We start from the raw sequence: 22,122 nt of genomic DNA on the forward strand, positions 1-22,122 counted from the left end.
TTCCTTTTGAGTCCACTGCCCCTGAATACATCTGCCCTTCATGTGCGCTCCCCATCCATGGTCTGAGGCGTCCGTTGTGATGGTTTGGCTGATATGAGGCTTGCTGAAAGGTAGGCCCCTGTCTGACTGACTTGCTTGTGCCCACCACAGAAATTCCTTTTGAAGGCATGGAATCAGGGGGATCAAAGCTTCTAGGCTGTGACTGTGTTGAGACCATAGACTCCTTAGGTACCATTGCAGTTTCCTCATATGCAGCCTTGCTTGTGGAATCAGCAGAATGCAAGATGCCATGAAACCCAGGGCCTGCAGGATTTTCCTTGCAGTCAGCTGGGTTTGTGTTGTCAGATTTATGAAATAATCCGGTAGTTGTTCTTGTTTTTCTTCTGTGAGAAAAGCCATTTGGGTGTTTGTATCCAGCTTTGCACCCAGAAAAATTATTCTTTGGGATGGAACAAGTCTTGATTTCTGAAAGTTGACTGTGAATCCCAAGGCCTGTAGTAGGCGGATGGCATAGCTCAAGTGTTTTAACAATGTTTGTTGGCTGTCCGCTTGTATAAGGCAGTCATCCAGGTATGGGTATATTTGAATCCCCTGAAGTCTGCAATGTGCAATTACTGATGCCAGGCATTTCGTGAATACTCTGGGCGCAGTAGATAAGCCAAAGGGCAATGCTGAGAATTGATAATGCTCTGAACCTGCAAGAAATCTGAGGTGTCTTCTGCAACTTTGTCTGATAGGGACATGCAGGTATGCCTCCTTGAGGTCTAGAGTTACCAGCCAGGACCCCTTGCCCAGCATGGGAAGGAGCTGCTGTAAGGTCAGCATTTTGAATTTTGGCACGATGAGATAAGTATTCAGTGCGGACAAGTCTAGAATAGGCCTCCATTGCTTTTCTTTTCTTGGAACAAGGAATAGTCTGGAATAAAATCCTTGGCCTTGCTCTGTGAAAGGAACCTTTTCTATTGCCTTCATTTGTAGTAGTTTGGAAATCTGCTTGAAAGCCTCTGCCCTTTGATTTGGTGGCAGGTTTGGCATGCCTTGTCTTTTTGGTAATGTATGAAAATGGAATCTGTATCCTTTGTCTATTATTTGCAGTATCCATTTGTCCTTTGTAATACTGTGCCAATTTTCTGAGAATAAAGATAGCTTTCCGCTCAAAGGTGCTTCCAATTGAGCCCTGGTTGGCAGAGTCAAAGTCAAGTCATTGAGTTTGTCCTTGTGCAGTAGATGTAGGCCCTGCACCACCTCTCTGGGTAGGAGGCTGCCATTGACGTCCTCTGTAGGAGCCTCAAGCTTGCCCTCTACCTCTGCCACGTCTGTTCTTCCCTCTTTGAAATCTGTCTGTGTCTGGAAAAGACCAATTCTTAGAAGGCCAATTTCTGCTGAATCTAGGTGGTTGGACCTGGAGAAATTCTTTAACTGTTTGAACTGATTTAGCCTTTTCTTCAAATTTCTTTAAGACCTCTTGAGCCGTGGAACCAAATAACTTTTGTTTTTCCAGTGGTGCATCCAGAAGCTTTGCTCTAACATGATCTGGCAGTGTTTGTTCCTTCAGCCAAGCATGTCTCGATAACTGCACCTGTCATTGCTGACCTACATGAAGCTTCCAATGCATCATAACCACACTGTAAGAAATGGTTGCTAACCTGTTGAGAGTTATGCACCAGATCCTGAAGGGCCTTGCGGTCAAGGGGTTCAGGAGAGGATAGCTTTTTATGCAATTCATCTAACAGATACTCTTGATACTGTATCATATGGAATTGACAATTTAATGCTCTCATAGAAAGAGTGGAAGAAGTATACACTTTTTTACCCCATCTCTCTAAAGCCCTGGATTCTCTTTCAGAAGGAAGTGGATTCTTGGCAGTGGTAGTTGTAACCCCTTTAGGGCCCTGGGAAATGGTTTCTGGGTCAGCAGAGTGCCCTTGTAAAGGTATAGATGTGAGTCCGGGACCCTGTAGTACCTGTCAGGTTTGACAGGGGCCAGAATAAGGGAGTCAGGGGAAATACTAGACTCAGAGTACACATCTTCTATAACATTCAAAACAGGAGGAATAGCCAAAGGTCTATGCTGAGGTAAATGTAAAAAGGTCCTTAACCTCTTTCTGGAGTCAGAGAATTCCTGGCCTTGCCATTTGAAATGCTCTCTCATGGTGTGAAGGGTCTCCCCACAGGAAAACTTTTCGGGTGGGGAGGCCGAGGGAATAGATTCCTCTGCATCAGAATCCTCGTAGGCCGGAAGGGCCTCCTCCTGGTAGTCCGAAAGGACAGAGTCATCTGAGGCCTCATCAGAAGACTGGGGAACTGGCTGCTCAACCCTGGGCCTTTTGCCAGGAGGAGGCTGAGAGCCCCTGTCAGGATATGGCTGAGAGCCCCTGATTAAGGAAATAAGGTCCTCAGCCAAGGTTAAGATTTGTGAACTGGTAGTGGATCCCTGAGGAATAGCCCTGGGAGGGAGAGATTTTGGCTGTTTAGCAGCTTTAGCCTATGTAAAGGCCTTAATGGACATGGATACAGGAGGCCTGGCTGCCCCATGTGCTGGGGTAGATTTATCCACAGAAATGGTGTCGGAAATTTCCTGAGCACCGGTTTCAGACGGAAATTCTATGACCGACTCAGGGATGGCCTCCGGTACCGTAGTTACCGGTTGTGCGGTGTTGTCGGTCTGAAGCGGTAGAGATTTGGCTTCAGAAGAGACCGAGACACTCGCGGTAGGCTTAGGCGTGGAGTCAGCTGGAACCGCGGACCGCATGTGTCTGTCCTTATCCTTTCGTTTTTTGGGTAAATGTGCTGTCGGAAGCTCCGATGGCATGATATAACAAAAATTGTCCCCAAAAAATTCCTCTGCAAACTCTGCCCGATGCCTAAGAGTGTGTTTATTGAAGGAAGCACAGGCTGAACAGGCCGAGACGTTGTGGTCTGGGCCTAGGCAGGGTAAGCAGTAAGAGTGGAAATCCTTATGAGGTATTTGTTTCCAACAAGATAAACAATTATTAACTTTAAACGTTTGATCTGACATTGGCTGAGGCAAGAAAGAGTCCCCAACGGGGTACTTAGCTTTTTTTGAAGTCTTCGGTAGCTAAAATCACAGGAGCTAGCCGACCGGCACTTGCGAACTGCTTCTGCTTCGGGCACCTCGCGGCAAGAAAGACTGAGGAACACGGCATCGGCTGACGCTTTTATACCCCGAGCGCTATGACGTCGGGGAAAAAGGGCGACATCAGCCGACGCCTGACCCAGACTTTGGAATCCGGCCGACCGAAGGGCTACCTGAGGCAGGACAACCCATATGTAAGGACTGCAGATGCATCCTTGAAGGGCATCAAGAGTAATCCAAATTTCAAAAAGCCCAAAAAGGGCAACTCTAATCTAACAAGCTGTACAATAAGGCAAGTAAGAAAAGGCCTAAGGCCAACAGGCTGAAGGTAAGCCCTAGAGATTTACTGGGAAAAGGGGAAAAACAGAAAAATCTGCTAAACTAGATAATACTATGTAAATATAATAGTAGAAAGATATAAAAATGCAATGGAAAAACTTGCTGAAAGTTGAAAATTCCCACAATAGTCTTGAGCAACGCTGGAAACCAAGAGATCTGTGCCGCGGCAAACTAGATCTGAGGTAATTCTAGCAGTGCATTGTGGGATAAGGGCCTAGGTCTCGAGCTACTGGAAAACTTTGAGTTTGCTAGTCGGCTGTATCGGAGCAGAGGATCGGCTCCGAACCCATCAGTGAAGAATGAACGGCGAGATTGAACAACTTTACAACATGTTACTCTATCAACTTTCTAAATTTTATAACAGCAATATTTAAAATCTTTCCCAGACTTTGGTTCATAGGTTGGTATTAGGCTATCGGCCCTAGGGCCTATACAAGCCTAACCATAACAATTCCCACTTTGGACCTTCGTCTTCCCTATTATTTTTTTTGCTTTTTCCAGATTCTTGCACTAAAAAGCTGAGAGGTATGCCACTGTGCAAAGTGTCTTTACCCATCTTCATGTGACCCTTGACATTTAAATCTCTTGAGTTAAGGTCAGTGAATTCTGCATTATTTTCCTGTGAAAGAATTAAGGTGCTAGTTTTGGTAGGGATGGGAATATCCATTTTTTTTTGTCCTTTACTTTGAGGGTAAAGGTGATTAGGAAAATGCCAAAATCTGATAACCATCAGAGTTTCACATTCAGACAGTCACCAAACGAACTAGTGATTTCTGCATTTTAGTTTGAGTTAAATGTTCAACTAAAGATCCATCTGTAAACAGAAAAAGGCCAATTACATAATCTTGAAGATATAGCCCCACCAGCAAACTTCAAAGTCAAACAAAACCAAATCTGTATCACAAGGGATCCCCTACATCCATTACAGAAGTCTTGTGAACATTTTACATATATCCCTTTCGACAGCCTGTAACAGTGTGAAATACTGCCCCCCTCCCCCTGATAATCTTGAACAGCGAACAGGGTTGAGGTTTGGTATAATGGTGAAGGTATTTACCTCAGTCACAAGGTACAAGATTTGATTCTCACCTTGGAAACAGAAATTGGCTAGACTTAAAATGGCACACAAGGACTGCTAGTTTAGTACTTACCTATGAACCTATGAATTAGACCTAACATCTTCTTTGTAAAGAACAGTTAGTATCAGCCTTGTCAATCTGTGGATTACATCTACTCCTCCTTGTCAATTGTTTACATGCATTTCATCTCGTATTAAAGTTACACCTGTTGCTACAGGGAGGAACATAATCTTTTACAAATTATGCATGTCTTAAAATCTAGAGGCTGGTTCAGACTGTGGTGCCATATGAAAAGAATTCCGTGTCTGACTCCTGGGAGGCAACATGTGAGCATTAACCCTGCTTTGTAGCTGATGGACTACATTTCCTCTCAAGGGAATTCGTATACTGAATCCACATTTGCCACATATTAGTCCTTTCAGACATAATCCAGATATTCTTCGTGTTTCACTGTTGCAGTCATCACATTTGGGTTATCTGACTGCAGGTATCCTCAGTCGGCCTGAATACCAGAGTCTTGGGATTTCTGCTTTGGATGCTGTCGCTTCTTCCATGACGTCAGGAGTATAAAACATGCAGCCGACGCAATTGCATCAGTCTTTCTTGCCGTGCGGTGCCCGAAGCAGAAGCAGTTTGAAAGTGCCAGTCGGCCGCCTCCTAAAATTTTCATTTTTCGAGTTTCAGACCTGAAGTTTTCTAAAAGATAAGTACCCCGTTGGGGATCCTTTTTTCTTGCTCTAACCGATGTCAGAAAAAATGAATAATTGTCCTGCCTGTGGAAAGCAAATATCTCACAGATTTTCATTCTTACTGCGTCACCTATTTAGGCCCAGACCACGATGCCTCTCGCTGTCGGTTTTGTGCCTTGTTCAATGCCCGAAGTATTCGTTGTCGGGCTATTTTTGTCGCTAAATTCTTTTGCGCTCTATCACCGTATTCTGAAATGGCTTCGATTAAACCATCCAACTACCAATCTTCTGAAAAAACATAAGGCTAAAGACAGACAGACTGCATAGGTCCAAAACTGCCGATGATGCTACCGCTAAGATAGTCGCCAGTCCGTCGGTACTCAGTGAGGTGCTTTCGTAGCCCCTGATACCCGCTTCTACAGATTCACAGGCCTCTACTGAGACCCATTTAGAGTCCGGTATGCCGTGAGATGCTTCTTTGACTATAGAACCTGCGGATTTCTCTACCTTGGATGGGTCCGGAGCCACTGCTTAGGCACCCACTTCAGAGGATGTATTCAGGCCTTCTGATTTTCATATTAAACCAACGACTATGTTTCAAATGAAAAATACTGAATTTCTCAGGCCTAGAATTCAAACTACGCCTAGGAAACCAAAAACCAAAGCGCATTCTCAGACTCACATGCCACAAAAACAAATGCTTAGAATGGCTGAAGACCTTATTACTTTAATTAGGGGAAGTCAGCCTTCCCCCTCAAAAAGACCAATAACTGATTTTCCTTCTGAATCTTCTGATTAGGAGTCTGATAACTCTGACCCTTCTGATTACCAGGACATACCCTTATCTACCTATGAGGATTGTGACGCAGAGGATTCCATTCCCTCTGCTTCCTCACCAGAAGATTTTTCTTTTGGTGAAACCTTGCATACCCTTAGAGAGCATTTCTGCTGGGAGAGCCAGGACTACCCTCAGTCCAAAAACACTCAAGGAATTTTTAAACTTGCCTCAGCACAGGCCTCTAGCTATCCCTCCTGTTCTGGAAATTGTAGATGTCTTCTTGGAATCCAGCCTTACCCCTGATACTTTGCCTCCAGCTCCCAGGAAACCTGGCAGGTACTATAGAGTACCTGATTCCCACAAATTCCTCTAAGAATCTTGCTGCAGATCTAGAGACCATTTCCCAGGGACCTAAAGGCATTAAGGCTACAACGGTCAAAAATCCTACTCCTTCGGACAGGGATTCTAGGGCTTTAGACAGATGGGGTAATAAGGTATACACCTCTGCTACTCTTGCCATTAGGGCTTTAAATTGCCAGTTTCATATGTTAAAGTATTAGCAACATGTTATGGAACTAATTAAACAGAAAATAATGTTGACTCCTGATTGTGCAGAACATAAAGATTTACAAGAGTTAATGCATTCTGCTAACCAAATTGGTAAATATACTTTGCAATGTGGTTTTGATACCTTAGAAGCATCTTGCAGGGCTGCTGTCACTGGGTCTGTTCTTAGAAGGCATGCTTGGCTTACGAAACAAACCTTGTCAGACCATGTCAAAGCAAAATTACTAGATGCACCATTAAACCAAGAGCATCTATTTGGTAATAAAGCAAAAGTCCTCAAAAGGATGGAGGAAAAAGCTAAATCTATGCAAACTGTTAAAAATTTCTTACAGGTACAGCCACCTAGATTCAGTAGGCATTGGCCATCTAAAAACTGATCTTTTCTAGTCCCTTCCAGACCTTCTCAGTCCAAACCCAGGGGCAGCAGACCACCAAGACTACAGTCTCAGGGTATGTACAGATCTAAGCAATGGAGTGCTCCCACCTCCAAAACAGGGAGTAGTAAGTTGCCATCCTATGGTAAAATATCACAATGACTTATCCTTAACTCTTCCAAGCCTTGCCCAAGTACTTTTTCCTTTAGGAGGGAAACTTGCCCTTCATGCCAAAAACTGGGAGTACATTACCCAGGACAGATGGGTCTTGAACATTGTTTCCCAGGGATACAGATTCCACTTCCACTCACTCCCAACCCCAAGCTGATGGCCAGACCTCTCCCCAAACCAGCGGGCAGAGGCCCAAAAGCAAGTACTTTCTCTTCTCAGTATCAAGGCTATTCAACCTGTCCCAGCAGAACAAAGGCTTTTATTCCAGACTATTTCTGATACCCAGAAAAGAAAACTCTTGGCATCCTATCCTGGATCTGTCTGTTCTCAACACCTTTCATGTGGTTCCAAAATTCAAAATGCTAACTCTCCAACAGCTGCTTCCTATACTAACCAAGGACTCCTGGCTAGCAACCCTAGACTTAAAAGAAGCTTATCTGCACATCCCCATAAGGGAATCTTGCAGGAAATGCCTACATTTCAGAGCAAGGCTGTACGCACTATCAGTTCTCTGCACTTCCATTTGGCTTATCTGCTATGCCCAGGGTATTCACAAAGTGCCTAGCTCCAGCCATTGCATTTTGCAGGCAGAGAAAAATTCAAATTTACCCATACTTGGACGATTGCCTGATTCAGACGGACAGTCAGTAACTGCTACTACAGCACCTGACATTTTTAAAGAGACTTCTAACTTCTCTGGGGTACACCATCAATGAAAAGAAATCACATTTGGTACCCAGCCAACAGATTGTATTCCTGGGAGCAAGCTTGAAAACAACTTCCCAGATGGCATTCCTCACACCAGAAAAACAAATTTATTTGACAAACTACTTCAATCTACTGGCCACCAAAACCCAGCTATCTGCAAGAAAAATACTGCAAGCCCTTGGGTTAATGGCCTCTTGCATTCTACTAATTCCATCTGCAAGACTGCACATGAGGAAACTTCAATGGTACTTAAAAAGTCTCTGGTGTCAGAATTCTCAGGACCTGGAAACAATGATTCCTATCATTCCTTGCCTAAGGACAGAGTTCCTTTGGTGGGCAGAGGCCTTCTACCATAACAAGGGACTCCCTTTCACTCAACCTCCCTGCTGTCCAAACCCTAACAGACGCATCAGAATATGTATGGGGGGCTCACATGGCAGGACGCTGCATTCAAGGCAAATGGAGCCCAAAGCAAATGCACCTGCATATCAGTCAAAGAAATGTTTGCTGTACAGAATGCTCTGACAGCCCTCAAAGGCCTTATTCTTCCAGGACAACTATTGGTAAGGACAGACAACACCACAGTTATGTGGTACAAAAACAAGCAGGGGAAACCCATTCCTTCCCACTCTGCAGATTAGCTATGGCTCTGTGGAACACAGCCTTGAGCAACCAAGTGCACCTGCAAGCTCAATTCCTGCCAGGCAAACTAAAATCACTGGTGGACGACTAAAGCAGAAATCTCATGGACCCACACGAGTGGAAACTGGAACACAAAATATTCAAGCTTTTGAGGCACAGGTGGGGGGCACCAGAGGTGGACCTCTTTGCCTCAGAAGTATCAATTGAGCAAATACTGCACCAGAACTCCCCACATTCAAGCTTGGAAAGTGGATGCCCTGTCCTTTACCTGGGAAAGCCTCTCAATCTATGCCTTCCCCATCTCCCCTCCTCTCGAAGGTTCTACTAAAGATCAAATGGGACAAACCAAGGACAATCCTGATTGCACCAGACTGGACACGCCAGCACTGGTACCCTCTTTTGCGCTGTCTGACAGTAGTGCCACCATGGCACCTGCCTCAGACCCCTTTCCTGCTGTCCCAGCAGTAGGGCCAGATTCTACGCCCTCAGCTACAGACCCTGAACCTAGCAGCCGGGCTCATCCCCTGAACTCATCACCAGCAACCCTCCGTAAGCAGGTACTGGATGTCATCCTTGAGGCAAGAAGGCCTAGTACTAGAAAATCCTATTCGGATAAGTGGAAAAGATACTGTTTCTGGAGCCAGTCTCATGGAATGGACACATCTGTGCTCAGCTTACCTCATATACTAGATTACTTAACAGAAATGCTCCACAAAGGCCTATCCTTCTCTTCAGTTAAGATGTTCTTCATGTTTCACTGTTGCAGTCATTACATTTTGGTAATCCTGCTGGCAGGTTGCCCTCAGTCGGCCTGAATTCCAAAGTCCTGGGTCCTGCGTCGGCTGCTGTCACCCCTTCCCTGATGTCAGGTCGTCAGGGGTATAAAATATGCAGCTGAAGCCATTTTCTTTGGTCTTTCTTGCCGCATGGTGCCCGAAGCAGAAGCAGTTCGCAAGTGCCGGTCGGCCGACTCCTGAGATTTTCATGTTAGAGTTTCAGATCCGAAGTCTTCAATAAAGCTAAGTACCCCATTGGGGAAACTTCTTTTCTTGCTCCAGACCAATGTCAAAAAAAGTAAATAATTGTATTTCTTGTGGAAAGCAAATACCTCATAAGGACTTTCATTCTTACTGTATTCTTTGCTTAGGCCCTGATCACAACGTTTCTTTTTGTCGGTTTTGTGCTAGAGTTAACCAACGCACTATTAAGCGTCTGTATGATTTTGCTTTAAACTATTTTGGACGCCGGTTTAATTATCCAGAAATGTTGTCGGATAGCCATCTGACTACCGGAGTTCACAAAAAATTGAAAGAAAAGGAGAGACAACAGAGGCCCAAACCCGACAATGAAGCTTCTCCTAAACCAGTCGCCGGTTTGCCGGTTCTCAGTGAGGAGCTTTCGCAGCCCCTGACGCCCGCTACTTTAGAGTTGCAGGCCATTACCAACTCCCACGTGGAGTCAGCCATGCCACTGGAAACTCAAGGTATTGGAGCCTCGGATACTATTCCTTCAGATGCGTCCGGAACCGCTGAGCAGGCACCGGCTTCTGAGGGTGTATTCAGACCTAAACATCATTACATTAAACCAACCTCAGCTTCAAAGGCAAAGACTAAAGCACCTTCTAAAGCAAAGAAACAAACAAACTCAAGAGCCAAGTGGACAGGCCTCTATGCCCAAAAAACAGATGCTCAAAATGGCCGAAGACTTAATTACCTTGATCAGGGGTTCCCATCCCCCTCCTGATAAGAGGCCTAGGCAAGAGACTGACTATGAATCTTCAGATCAGGTTTCTATTTATTCTGATTCCTCTTCTGATCAGGAATATTCTCTTCCCCCCTATGAGGATTTTGATGCTGAAGAATCTATACCTTCAGCTTCTCCCCCAGAGGACTACTCTTTTGGGGAAACCTTACATACCATGAGGGAGCATTTCCACTGGGAGAGCCAAGATTTTTCAGAATCTAAAAAGAGGCTCAGGGATTTCCTTTTACTACCTCAACACAGGCCACTAGCCATTCCACCTGTGTTAGATATTGTAGATGTGTTTTCGGAGTCTAGTCTTACCCCTGACTCCTTACCTCCAGCTCCTGTTAAGCCTGACAGATATTACAGGGTTCCTGACTCTCATAAATTCCTTTTTTAAAAACCCTGCTGCAGACCCAGAAACTATTTCACAGGGTCCCAAAGGAGTTAAGGCTTCCGCTGCAAAAAATCCTACTCCCTCTGACAGAGATTCTACGTCACTGGATAGATGGGGAAAAAAGGTTTACACATTTGCTACCTTGGCTATAAGGGCCTTAAACTGTCAGTTTCATATGCTCAAATATCAGTAACATGTCATGGCACTGCTTAAACAGAAAATGTTGTTAAACTATGAATCTACAGAAAACAAGGAAATGCAGGATTTATTGCATGCAGCTGAACAAGTTGGAAAGCATACTTTGCAATGTGGTTTTGATTCTTTGGAGGCCTCCTGCAGGGCCGCAGTTACGGGTTCTATAATTAGGAGGCATGCTTGGTTAAAGGAACAAAATCTGCCTGATCATGTAAAACTTGAATTATTAGATGCACCTTTACAGCATGATACTTTGTTTGGTGTTAAGGCAGAGGAGGTGTTAAAGAAGATGGAGGACAAAGCTAAATCTATGCAAACTGTCAAAGATTTTTTGCAAGTACAGCCACCTAGCTTTAGTAGACACTGGCCTACAAAGAATTGGTCCTTTCCTGTGTCAGACAGACCTCAAAGGGACAGATCCCAGGCGCAAGGTTCGTACAGGTCAAAGCAATGGGGTGCTTCTACCTCCAAAGTTGGAGAAGACAAATCACAACCATACAGGAAACGGTCCCAATGACTTCCCCCTGCCTGCACCAAGCACTTATCTCCTGGCAGCACCCTTAGGGGGAAAATTAGCACTTTTTCAAAACTGGCACATTATAACCCAGGACAAGTGGGTTCTAAATATTGTGTCACATGGGTACAAGTTCCATTTCCATACCCTGCCAAAGTTAAACGGCTGGCCAGATCTGCCAAAAAATCAATGGGCAGAGGCACAAAAACAAGTCTCATCCCTCATGGACATGAGGGCCATTCAGCAAGTACCAGAGCAAGAGCAGGGACAAGGATTTTACTCTACTGTTCTTGGTACCCAGAAAGGACAAGGCCTGGAGACCAATACTGGACCTATCTATTCTGAACACATTCCTGGATATACCAAAATTCAAGATGATGACTTTGCAGCAGCTTCTGCCCATGCTGGGCAAGAACGTTTGGCTGGTGACTCTAGACCTAAAAGAGGCATACCTGCATGTCCCAATCAGACAATTGTGCAGAAGATACCTCAGATTCAAGGCTGGCTCAATGCATTATCAATTCTCTGCACTGCCCTTTGGCTTATCTACTGCGCCCAGGGTCTTTACAAAGTGCCTGGCACCAGTAATTGCATTCTGCAGACAAAGAGGAATACAAATATATCCTTACTTGGACAACTGTCTAATTCGGTGTTTGTGAAAAGACTTCTAACATGCCTAGGGTACACAGTCAACAAAAAGAAATCAAAACAAGTACCCTCAAGAGATAATATTCCTGGGTGCAAACTTAAATACAACTGCCCAGATGACTTATCTCATGCCAGAAAAACAAAGGCAACTGACTACCTATTTCAAAATGTTGGCAACAAAGGCCCATTTATCTGCAAGAAAAATTCTGCAGGCTTTGGGCTTCATGGCATCCTGCATCCCACTAATTCCATATGCAAGACTGCATATGAGGAAACTTCAATGGTACCTAATAAGTGTTTGGACTCAACATTGCCACAGGCTGGAAACAATGATTACTCTCATTCCCTGCCTACAACAGGAGATTCAATGGTGGGCAAAGGCTTGTCACCAGAACAAGGGACAGCCATTCACATTACCCCCAGCCAGGCAGACATTAACAACGGATGCATCAGATTATGCCTGGGGGCCCACATGGCAGGAAGATGCATTCAGGGCACATGGTCCTCAACCCAAATGCATCTACATACAAATCAAAAAGAGATGCTAGCTGTTCAGAATGCCCTGACTGCCTTCAACGACCTATTTCATCCGGGACAGCTATTGATAAAGACAGACAACACCACAGTCATGTGGTATATAAACAAGCAGGGGGGCACACATTCTTACCCCCCTTTGCAGACTAGCCATGACTTTGTGGGACACAGCATTAACTTACCAAGTACATCTGCAGGCACAATTCCTGCCAGGAAGGAAAAATACTCTGGCAGACGAACTAAGCAGAAACCTCATAGATCCCCACGAGTGGCAGCTGGATATATACAAGTCTTCAGCATGATAACAAGGAAATGGGGATGCCCGGACATAGATCTATTTGCCTCCCCTCACAACTACCAACTAAAAGGATTCTGTACAAGGACTTATCACAGACAAGCATGGAAAGTGGACGCCCTATCTTTCAGCTGGAAAAACCTATCAGTATATGCCTTTCCCCCACTGCCTCTCCTCCCCAAGGTACTCCTAAACGTCAGACAGGAGAAGCCAAAAATGACTGCCCCAGACTGGCCCCGCCAGTACTGGTTTCCAATCCTAAAGAACTTGTCTCGATGCCCAGCTTGGACCTTACCTCAAATACCTCATCTACTGTCCCAGCAAAACAATCAGATCCTGCACAGCTAACTCAGGACTTTAAACCTGGCAGCATGGCGGATAATGTAGTCCTACAAAGCACACCACTCAGTAAAGCTGTGATGGATGTCATTTTGGAGGCCAGAAGGCCTAGTACTAGAAAATCTTATGCTGGAAAATGGAAGAGATTCTGTGCTTGGAACCAGGCACAAGGAACTGATACAGCTGTGCCAAATATTCCTCAGATTTTGCAATACTTAACTGAGATGCTGGACAAAGGCCTATCTTTTTCATCTATTAAAATTCATGCCTCTGCCATTTTGGCTCATTACAATACAGAGCCACCAATCTTTTCTCATCCCTTATTAAAACAGTATCTCAGAGGAGCCAAGAATTTAAGGCCTCCAAGGAGATCACCAATGCCTGTATGGGACCTCAACTATGTCTTGGAAAAACTCACCCTGCCTCCTTTTGAGCCAGCTGCTACTGCTGATATAAAGTTTTTATCTTGGAAAATGGCTCTGCTCCTAGCAATGACTTCTGCAAGACTAGTTTCAGAGCTACAGGCACTCATGGCTGTGGAACCTTTTATCATTTTTTATCCAGACAGGGTCTCTCTGAGGACAAACCCAACATTTATGCCTAAAGTGGTGTCGTGTGGCTCTTAACCAAATTATTCATCTGCCAACTTTTTATCCAAATCCACAGAACAAGGGGGAGAGAATTCTGCATTATTTGGACGTACACAGACAGCTTAGATTCTACTTGGACAGAACCAAAGTTTTCAGAAAGACAGAGCAATTACTAGTGGCATATGCTGCAGGATCACAAGGAAAGGCTATCTCAAAGCAGACTATTTCAAAGTGGATAGGCCAATGCATTCGTTTCTGCTACTTACACCATGGCAAGCCAGTGCCTAAGGGCATTAGGCCACATTCAACCAGAGCTGCAGCTACTTCAGCCTTTCTCAGGGGAGTACCAACCAAGGACATTTTAGAGGCTGCTACTTGGAGTTCAGTGCACACCTTTACAAAGCACTGTCATCTGCCACTCTACTCTAAATCCAGGGCAGGCTTTGCCACTGCAGTTCTGCAGGGCCTCATAGCCGCTCCTAATGCTGTTTAGCTCCAGCCTCCCAACCATAGCTTTGGGACTCTACCCAAATGTAATGACTGCAACAGTGAAACACGAAGAACATAGTACAGCTGTGCACACTTACCGTAAATGTAGATGTTCGAGTGTATTCACTGTTGCAGTCCAGGTAACCCACCCGCCTTCCCACTTTTCCTCTGATGGAACCTATCTTTCCTTCTCTGATTTATACAACCTATGTGGTGTATTTGCTTGAAGATGAAGGTAAAGTTTATATTGGTGCATGTATTTATTTTTATTTATATATATATATATATATATATATATATATATATATAAATTTTGGCTGTCCTTTTAAGGGGCACATGACATCTGGGGCAAGAAAAGAAAATGGTGTCTGCCGTATCTTTTATACCCCTGACAACCTGATGTCAGGGAAAGGGTGAAAGCAGCCGACGCAGGACCCAGTACTTTGGAATTCAGGCCAACTGAGGGCAACCTGCCAGCAGGATTACCCAAATGTAATGACTGCAACAGTGAATACACTCCAACATCTACATTTATGGTAAGTGTACACAACTGTACTATTTATGCCTCTGCCATCTCAGCTCATTGTAATACTGAGCCACCCCTCTTCTCTCATCCTCTGGTCAAACAGTTCCTGAGAGAAGCCAAAAATGTAAGACCCCCCCCCCCCCCCAGGAGAGTTCCCACTCCAGCCTGAGACCTTAACTTTGTATTTGAAAAGCTCACGCTTCTGCCCTTAGAACCTGCTGCTACAGCAGAGTTAAAATTCCTTTCATGGAAAACAGCTTCACTTCTAGCCATCACTTCAGCAAGAAGAGTATCTGAATTGCAGGCCATTATGGCCGTGGAACCCGTCATTATCTTCCATGCGGACAAGGTTTCCATCAGGACTAGCCCATCATTTATGCCCAAGGTGGTATCTAGTGTGGCTTTAAACCAATCCATTCATTTCTCAACCTTTTTCCCTAATCCTCAGAATAAAGGGGAAAGGATCCTGCACTCCCTGGATGTGCACAGGCAGCTTAGGTTCTATCTGGACAGGACTAAGCCTTTTAGGAAATCTGCCCAGCTGCTAGTCAGCTTTGCTGCAGGGGCAGAGGACAAGGCCATTTCAAAGCAAAACATTTCTAAAATGGATAGCACACTGCATCCATTTCTGCTACAAACACCATGGGAAACATACCCCACAGGGGATCAGAGCACATTCCACTAGGTCTCCATCAACCTCTACAGCATTTCTCAGGGGAGTCCCTACCAGGGACATCCTGGAGCTCTGTGCACACTTTCACCAAGCATTACCACTTGCCTATCTTTTCCAAATCCAGAGCTGGATTTGCTACAGGCTACAGCAGTCTTACAGAGCCTGCTTGCCAACTCTAATGCTTCTCAACTACTTCCACCCATCCTCAGCTTTGGGAATCAACCCAAATGTGATGAGTGCAACAGTGAAACACGAACATAGTACAGTTGTGTACACTTACCATAAACATAGATGCATGAGTGTATTCACTGTTGCAGTCCTGGTTACCCTCCCTCCAGCCCCCTGACTTCTTTCCTTCTACCTATCTTTTTTGTTTGGCATATCTTATATCATTGGTATTTGCTTTTTGCTGGTAGTGTTCCATACCATGTAATTGCTGCTTACTTTGGGGGCTCCTGACATCTGGGGCAAGAAAAACTGATGTAATGGCATCGTCTCCATGTTTTATATCCCTGATGACCTGACGTCATGGAAGAAGTGGCAACATCCGACACAGAAATCCCAAGACTCTGGTATGCAGGCCGACTGAGGGATACCTGCAGGCAGATAACCCAAATGTGATGACTGCAACAGTGAATACACTCTAACATCTACATTTACGGTAAGTGTATACAACTTTACTTTTCCTGTGGATGTAATATAACTAAATGACATAAGAATGACACTTGTGAATGTGGGAAGTCCAAATATCAAAATGGACAGTCATTAAAGCATTTTTGTTTCAGGAAGATATTAAAATCTACACTATCACAAGTTTGTTTCACGGAGTTTCATTATTCCACAGATTATGTGGCACATTCCCTTTTCATTGCTGAACACCTTGTGACAAGTGTGGCAGAATCTGTCTGCATAACAAATAACTGTAATTTTGGTAAATATCTTCATTTATGTAAGTTAACATTAACACTAACAATGAATATGTTAACTTTTTGGATTGCTACTGTACTTTTTTCCAGGAGTCCAGTGAACATGAATGACTCCTAAATAATGCAGCACTAGAACTATACTGCTGTGTTTTTAGTATGCAGGGGACACAGTCTTGAAAAGATGCAGGGGCCACATAAGCACTTGGGAACTGAACACAACCTAATAGCTTATTACTAGATTTTGAAGATGGATTTAGTTCACTTAACTGCATCTGTCTGTTTTCACCCCCTGTTTCTCCACCAGATACCTCAGTGGTCCTACAGCTGATCTGCTTTCCCTGGGTACTACTGTGACCAATTACTAGCAGTTCCAAATGCATCCTTTGGCTTTATGGGCCCTCAGACTACTCCAGAAATTATTCTTGTGAAATAACCACAAGATCCAGAGAGGGAGGAACTAATGGTCATTGAACCATCATGAGGTGATGGTTGGTCAGTAACCCTATTTTTCAGGAGGAGTGACTTGCACTAACATCAACATATCCAGTATGTGCATCTGCCCACCAGGCTAAGCATGTCATGTCACTGCCCCAAGTCTTTCGCTGGCCTATAAAACACCTGGTCTGCACCACAGGTTCCACAGACTGTCATCCCTTCACCCTTCTCCCAAGTTTATTACTAATCTCAGATTTCAGTGCAGGCAGACTCCTTGCCTCTGTGTCGTCAGGCTGGTTGTGTCCATGTGCTGTCCTGAGAGAGACTGTTCTGAAAAAGTGCAAAAGCCACAGCACAAGGAAATTAACACAAACTACAAATCAGTCCATTAGTGGCATGTTTCTTGCTGGATGCAGTACTCATCAGGACTACACAAGGAGCTCCTTCTTTGTGGGCCAATAACTACTCAAAAGCATGCTAAGGAACTTCTCAACACTCTACAAATCACTAGCTCACATGCAGCTACACATGCTTTGCCTCCTTGCCTCTTGTCTGTTTTACACATCATATAATATCATATCATAGGTTCATAGGTGTTTACTAGGCTAATGACCACAAGGGCCTTTTTAAGCCTAGCCATGCATCCCAAATCTCTGACAAGTTCTGATACCCTTGATAAGTGTAAGCAGAGGCTTGGGAGGTGAAACATTTACAAGCGGGGCCTGAGAGATGAGCCATTTACAGGTTGCCTGTGTCCAGGGATGAATTTCCAGTTGTCCAAGTTGCACTTGAATTGGGTTAGTGACAAACTCTGCTTCGCATGGATGGGGAGCCCGTTCCAGAGACAGAGTAGTTTCTGGGATACATACCTGTCTCCGCAGCAGGTCCTATTTATATCACAGGTAAGGTTTAAGTCTTTAGAATGGGTAATTCTGGTGCTGTTTGTTTTGTGGTTATGTAGGAGGTCAATCCAAGTGGAGTCTGACAATGCATTGTATGCCAGGCATAGATCTTCCCTCAAAAGCCTATAGGAGACAGAATACATGGATAGGGCCTTGAGGCAGTCTGCACTGGACATTTTATTTACACCCTTTATTTTTTTCAGGGAGGAACCGCTGTGATTGTTCCAATTGTTGGACATGCCAAAGGGGGCATTGTACTCAATTATAGGTCTGAAAAATGCCGAATACAATGGAACAATGACTTCCTTGGACTTAGATGCCACACCTTTGTTTATAAGTTGCACAACACGGAATGCTTTCCTCACTACTGTAGAGACCTGATGGTCAAAGGCTAGATTACTGTCTATGTGTCCCAAGTCCCTGACTACTGGGTCAGCCCTTAGGGGTGTGTTGTCAATATGATAGTTATCAGGGGTGGATGACTTCCCGAAGGATACTATTATGCATTTCTTGGCATTTAGTTTTAGTCCATGGCTCTGAAACCATTTGTTTGTCTGTGTCTGTCCATCCTGGAGAACATCTGTGCCAGTGTGGGATTCAATTACAGCTCCTAATTTGCATTCATCTGCAAATTTAGTCAGCCAGAGAACATTGACATTGGTCTTGACTTCCGAGAAGTAAATGCCAAAAAGAGCGGTCCAAGGACTGATCCCCGAGTGACTCCACTTGTGAATGGCATCTTTGTAGAGGTAAACTCTCCAATTTTAACTTCCTGGGTCCTGTCTGTGAGCCAGTTGGCTATCCACCGTGTGACATACGAGTTTGCACCTAACCTCTTGAGTTTGTCAACAATGCCTGAGTGGGGTATTGTGTCAAATGCCTTGGTCAGATCAAGGTAGGCAGTGTGAACCATTTTGCTCTCATCAGTTGCTTTGGTAACATTCTTAAAGAAGTCTGTCAGGTTGTGTAGGCATGACCTGCCCTTGACGAAACCAAACTGGGTTGGATCCAGTGTCTGGAGGTTTACTAGAGCACTACTGATCATTTCCATGATTTTTTCCATGGCTTTACATATAAACTAGTGAGACTCATGGATCTGTATTTTCCAGAGTCTATACATGGTCCGCCTTTGTGCACAGGGATGACTGTTGCTGTTTTCCATTCATGAGGCATGAAGCCTGTTTGGAGGCTACAGTTAACATAAATCATATATTTATTTAATATTTGTTAACCTTGAAGGTTTGACTAGGACAGAGCCTATTTTCAGTGGAGGCCTTGGGAGAAACGCTTCAGAGGCATGTCTTTGGAAAGTGGGAGGAAACCAGAGTATGTGGAGGAAACCTAAGGGAAAGCAGGAAAGACATGCAGACACTGCACAGAAGGCACCCCAGCTGCAATTGAACTGGAGACCCTCTTGCTGTGAGGTGACAATGTTAACTGCTTCACCACTGCACCACTCATCCATATAAAACTCATCAGCTGACCAGAAGTAGCAGCCCGTTAATTCTCTTCATATGATAACATCAATATGGGCCAAGATTCAACACCTGACTCCTAGCCTTGGTCTTACAATCAGAGTGTTGGCAAAGACAGTTCATCTAACTGCTTGTGTTACTCCAAGCTACTTTCCTACCCAAACCTTTTTAATATATTCCCAGCACCATGACCACAATGTTCATGAACCAGGAGAAAGTGGCACTAATATTCTCATAATCCCTACCCGTTCATTTATTCTGAAAGTTATCCACTTTACATTTATGACGGTCTATTTTATAATTTTTTCAACCACAATTTGAATACTCTACTTTTTTATGCATTTGTAACCACATAAGTCAACTAAATGCAGGATTTTTTAAAATGGGTATTTCCACAGTAGTATTTGATTAAATGAGAAGAATTAAAGAAGGTTCTTGGAAGAGCATATTCCTGTTTATGAATAAGTAGGTTTATTCCAGTGACTCTTCTTGCTTGACCCATAGTGACATAACTTTCTTTTAGTTTTGTTTAATAGGTGTGCTGGCCCAGGGACCCTCTTCAGCCATGGCTCGGGTCAGAGAGCACAGTTGACTAGGACCTGAGTTGCAAAGAACTTGTCCCCATAAACTTGCAAACTTCCAGTTCTGTACACCAAATTTCGACTACAATAGTAATGAATTCCAAAATACTCCAAAACAAACGCACCACTAAAGGCTTAACTTCATTACCTGCCTCAAACACACAAGCTTAACAACTAACAACAACAGAACAACCCTCATACATTGCAATTAGAGAAGCATACCCTCAACACTAAAGGATTAATCACCTCCCTTCTACCCTCAGGCATACAAGCTGTGCAATTACACAGTGAAGTTCAACCCAGACTTCTTAGTAGTACTTTCCTTAGCTATTATCACCTGTGATTACTAAGTGCAAAAAAATTAACCCCTTCAAATTCTTAATCTTTTTACTGTATTCAAATGTGCATCACTTCCCAGTCACCATATCCCAATGGTAGAAACAGTACATTAAACACTCCATTGCAGAAGACATAAAGATAGACCAAGAAATACCATCTACTAAGGCTATTCTAAACAAACATTAACTTCTTATCAAATGTTTACATTGCTGTTTCTAATCATGGTCACACTAGTGAAAGCAGTTGGTCATTGCAATGCAGTGACCAAAAACTCCTGTCTGTCCACATAACTATCAAATCTGCTTGGCACTGTCTGTATTTGAACAAGGTTGCTAAGACCTGGAACTTCTTACCTGTAGCCATCAGGATTATACCCTCCCTCCCATATTTCAAAACCACTCAAAGTCTTCTTAGCCAAAATCTGGCTATCTTCTTGCTCAAAAGCAGGGTAAACTATATCCTTAAATGTGAACAAGTATCTTTTCATTCTTTATACCTCCTTACTCTCCCTTCTTCACTTATTCCTTACTGGTATCAAATGCTCTTCTCCTTATAATTTCTCTCTAAATATAACATAAGCCCATTTTTCCCTAACTTCATATTGCAGTTCCTATTTGTATTAGACTAACTTACCTTAAATGTCTCTATAAACAGTCTAAAATTTCTCTAAATATAAATGATTGCCATATACCTTGTATTGATTCTTAACCAATGTTTTTGTTATGTCTAATTTGTTATAATTAAACTGCAGATGTTTTTGTTTTATTTTTGAAGACTGGAAAATTATTGTTCCTAATATGTTTTGAAATATGTAGTTTTTCTCCCCTGTCCTCACCTGAAAATGGGCTTCTACCCAGTTGCACATTCCAGTTAATCAAATGTTAATATATAATAAATAAATACAATCAAAGACAATTGCATTAAAATAGCACTGTTAAACTTAAATAACAAAAATGATGTGAACCTTCCTAGAAACTTGAATATCAGAAAACAACCCCAAAATAATAGTTAAGTGAATCATGGCTCACAGACCAGTAGTGTGTCTCACCTTTTAAAACAAAAGTAACACTGCTTCTTTTTCAACAACAGACCATGACTTAGAATACAGGAAGTCATACTCCTTTTTTATCAAAAAACAAGTCCTCTATTCAAAGCCCAGTAACAGAAAGGAAGTCCTTTAAAACAGGTACATCTCCCAACTATTAGTGCAGCTCACATTTGGTAAAGCACTAACAGTGATTTGTCCTTGTTCCTGTATTAAGTAGTATATTTTTCCCCATGACCTTAAAAATATACATCTGCTGCCTACAACTTATCCATCAACACTCAGGCAACCCTAAACTCATAATCCTAGGATACCTAAAGCTTAACTTAAATGGGATGTACATACACACACGCACACACGACAGTCTGCAAAGTGGGTGTATCCCAAATCATCCAGCAACCTTTCAGAACCTATATGTAAACAATTAGCATGCTCACAAATACATATAGCATATAGTTGCAACCAATATTCCAGAAAAGTGCAAACATTTATCAGTATTACAAAACAGCTTTTGTAAACACAAGCCAATTACAACAGCATAGTAATTCAAAACATCTACATCAGATCCACTTTGTTTTTGTTTGTCTTTCGGCTTTTTCCTGGTAAGGGGTCGCCACAGTGGAACTCCGGTCCACTAATGATTGGCCGATTTTTATGAAAACACCAAGGTGCCAGCTCGATGCCCAACCTTCAACGAAGGCACGCCCATTTACACATGCATGTCTTTCGAACGCTACCCAACCACAGGGAGGACATGCAGACTCCACAAAGAAGGCACTCCTAACCAAGCCAAGAATCTAACGGGAGAACCTCTTGTTGTGAGGTAACAACGCTACCGCTGTACCACCGCGGAATGTCAGATCCACATGTAACGTATGTAATATCCTTATCTGACTCATAAGAGCAATTACTTGATGCTGAGTATGAACTAGAATATAATCCTCAGTAGTGCAAAACCTGTAACTGCTCTTAGTGAATTTTACAATTTGCTGGAAAACATCCCAGATGCACTCTTCCCTGAAAGATTAGGAT

This window comes from Protopterus annectens, chromosome 14.part0 (genome assembly GCF_019279795.1).
Source record: "Protopterus annectens isolate FY-2018-M chromosome 14.part0, PAN1.0, whole genome shotgun sequence".
Taxonomy (NCBI): Eukaryota; Metazoa; Chordata; order Ceratodontiformes; family Protopteridae; genus Protopterus; species Protopterus annectens.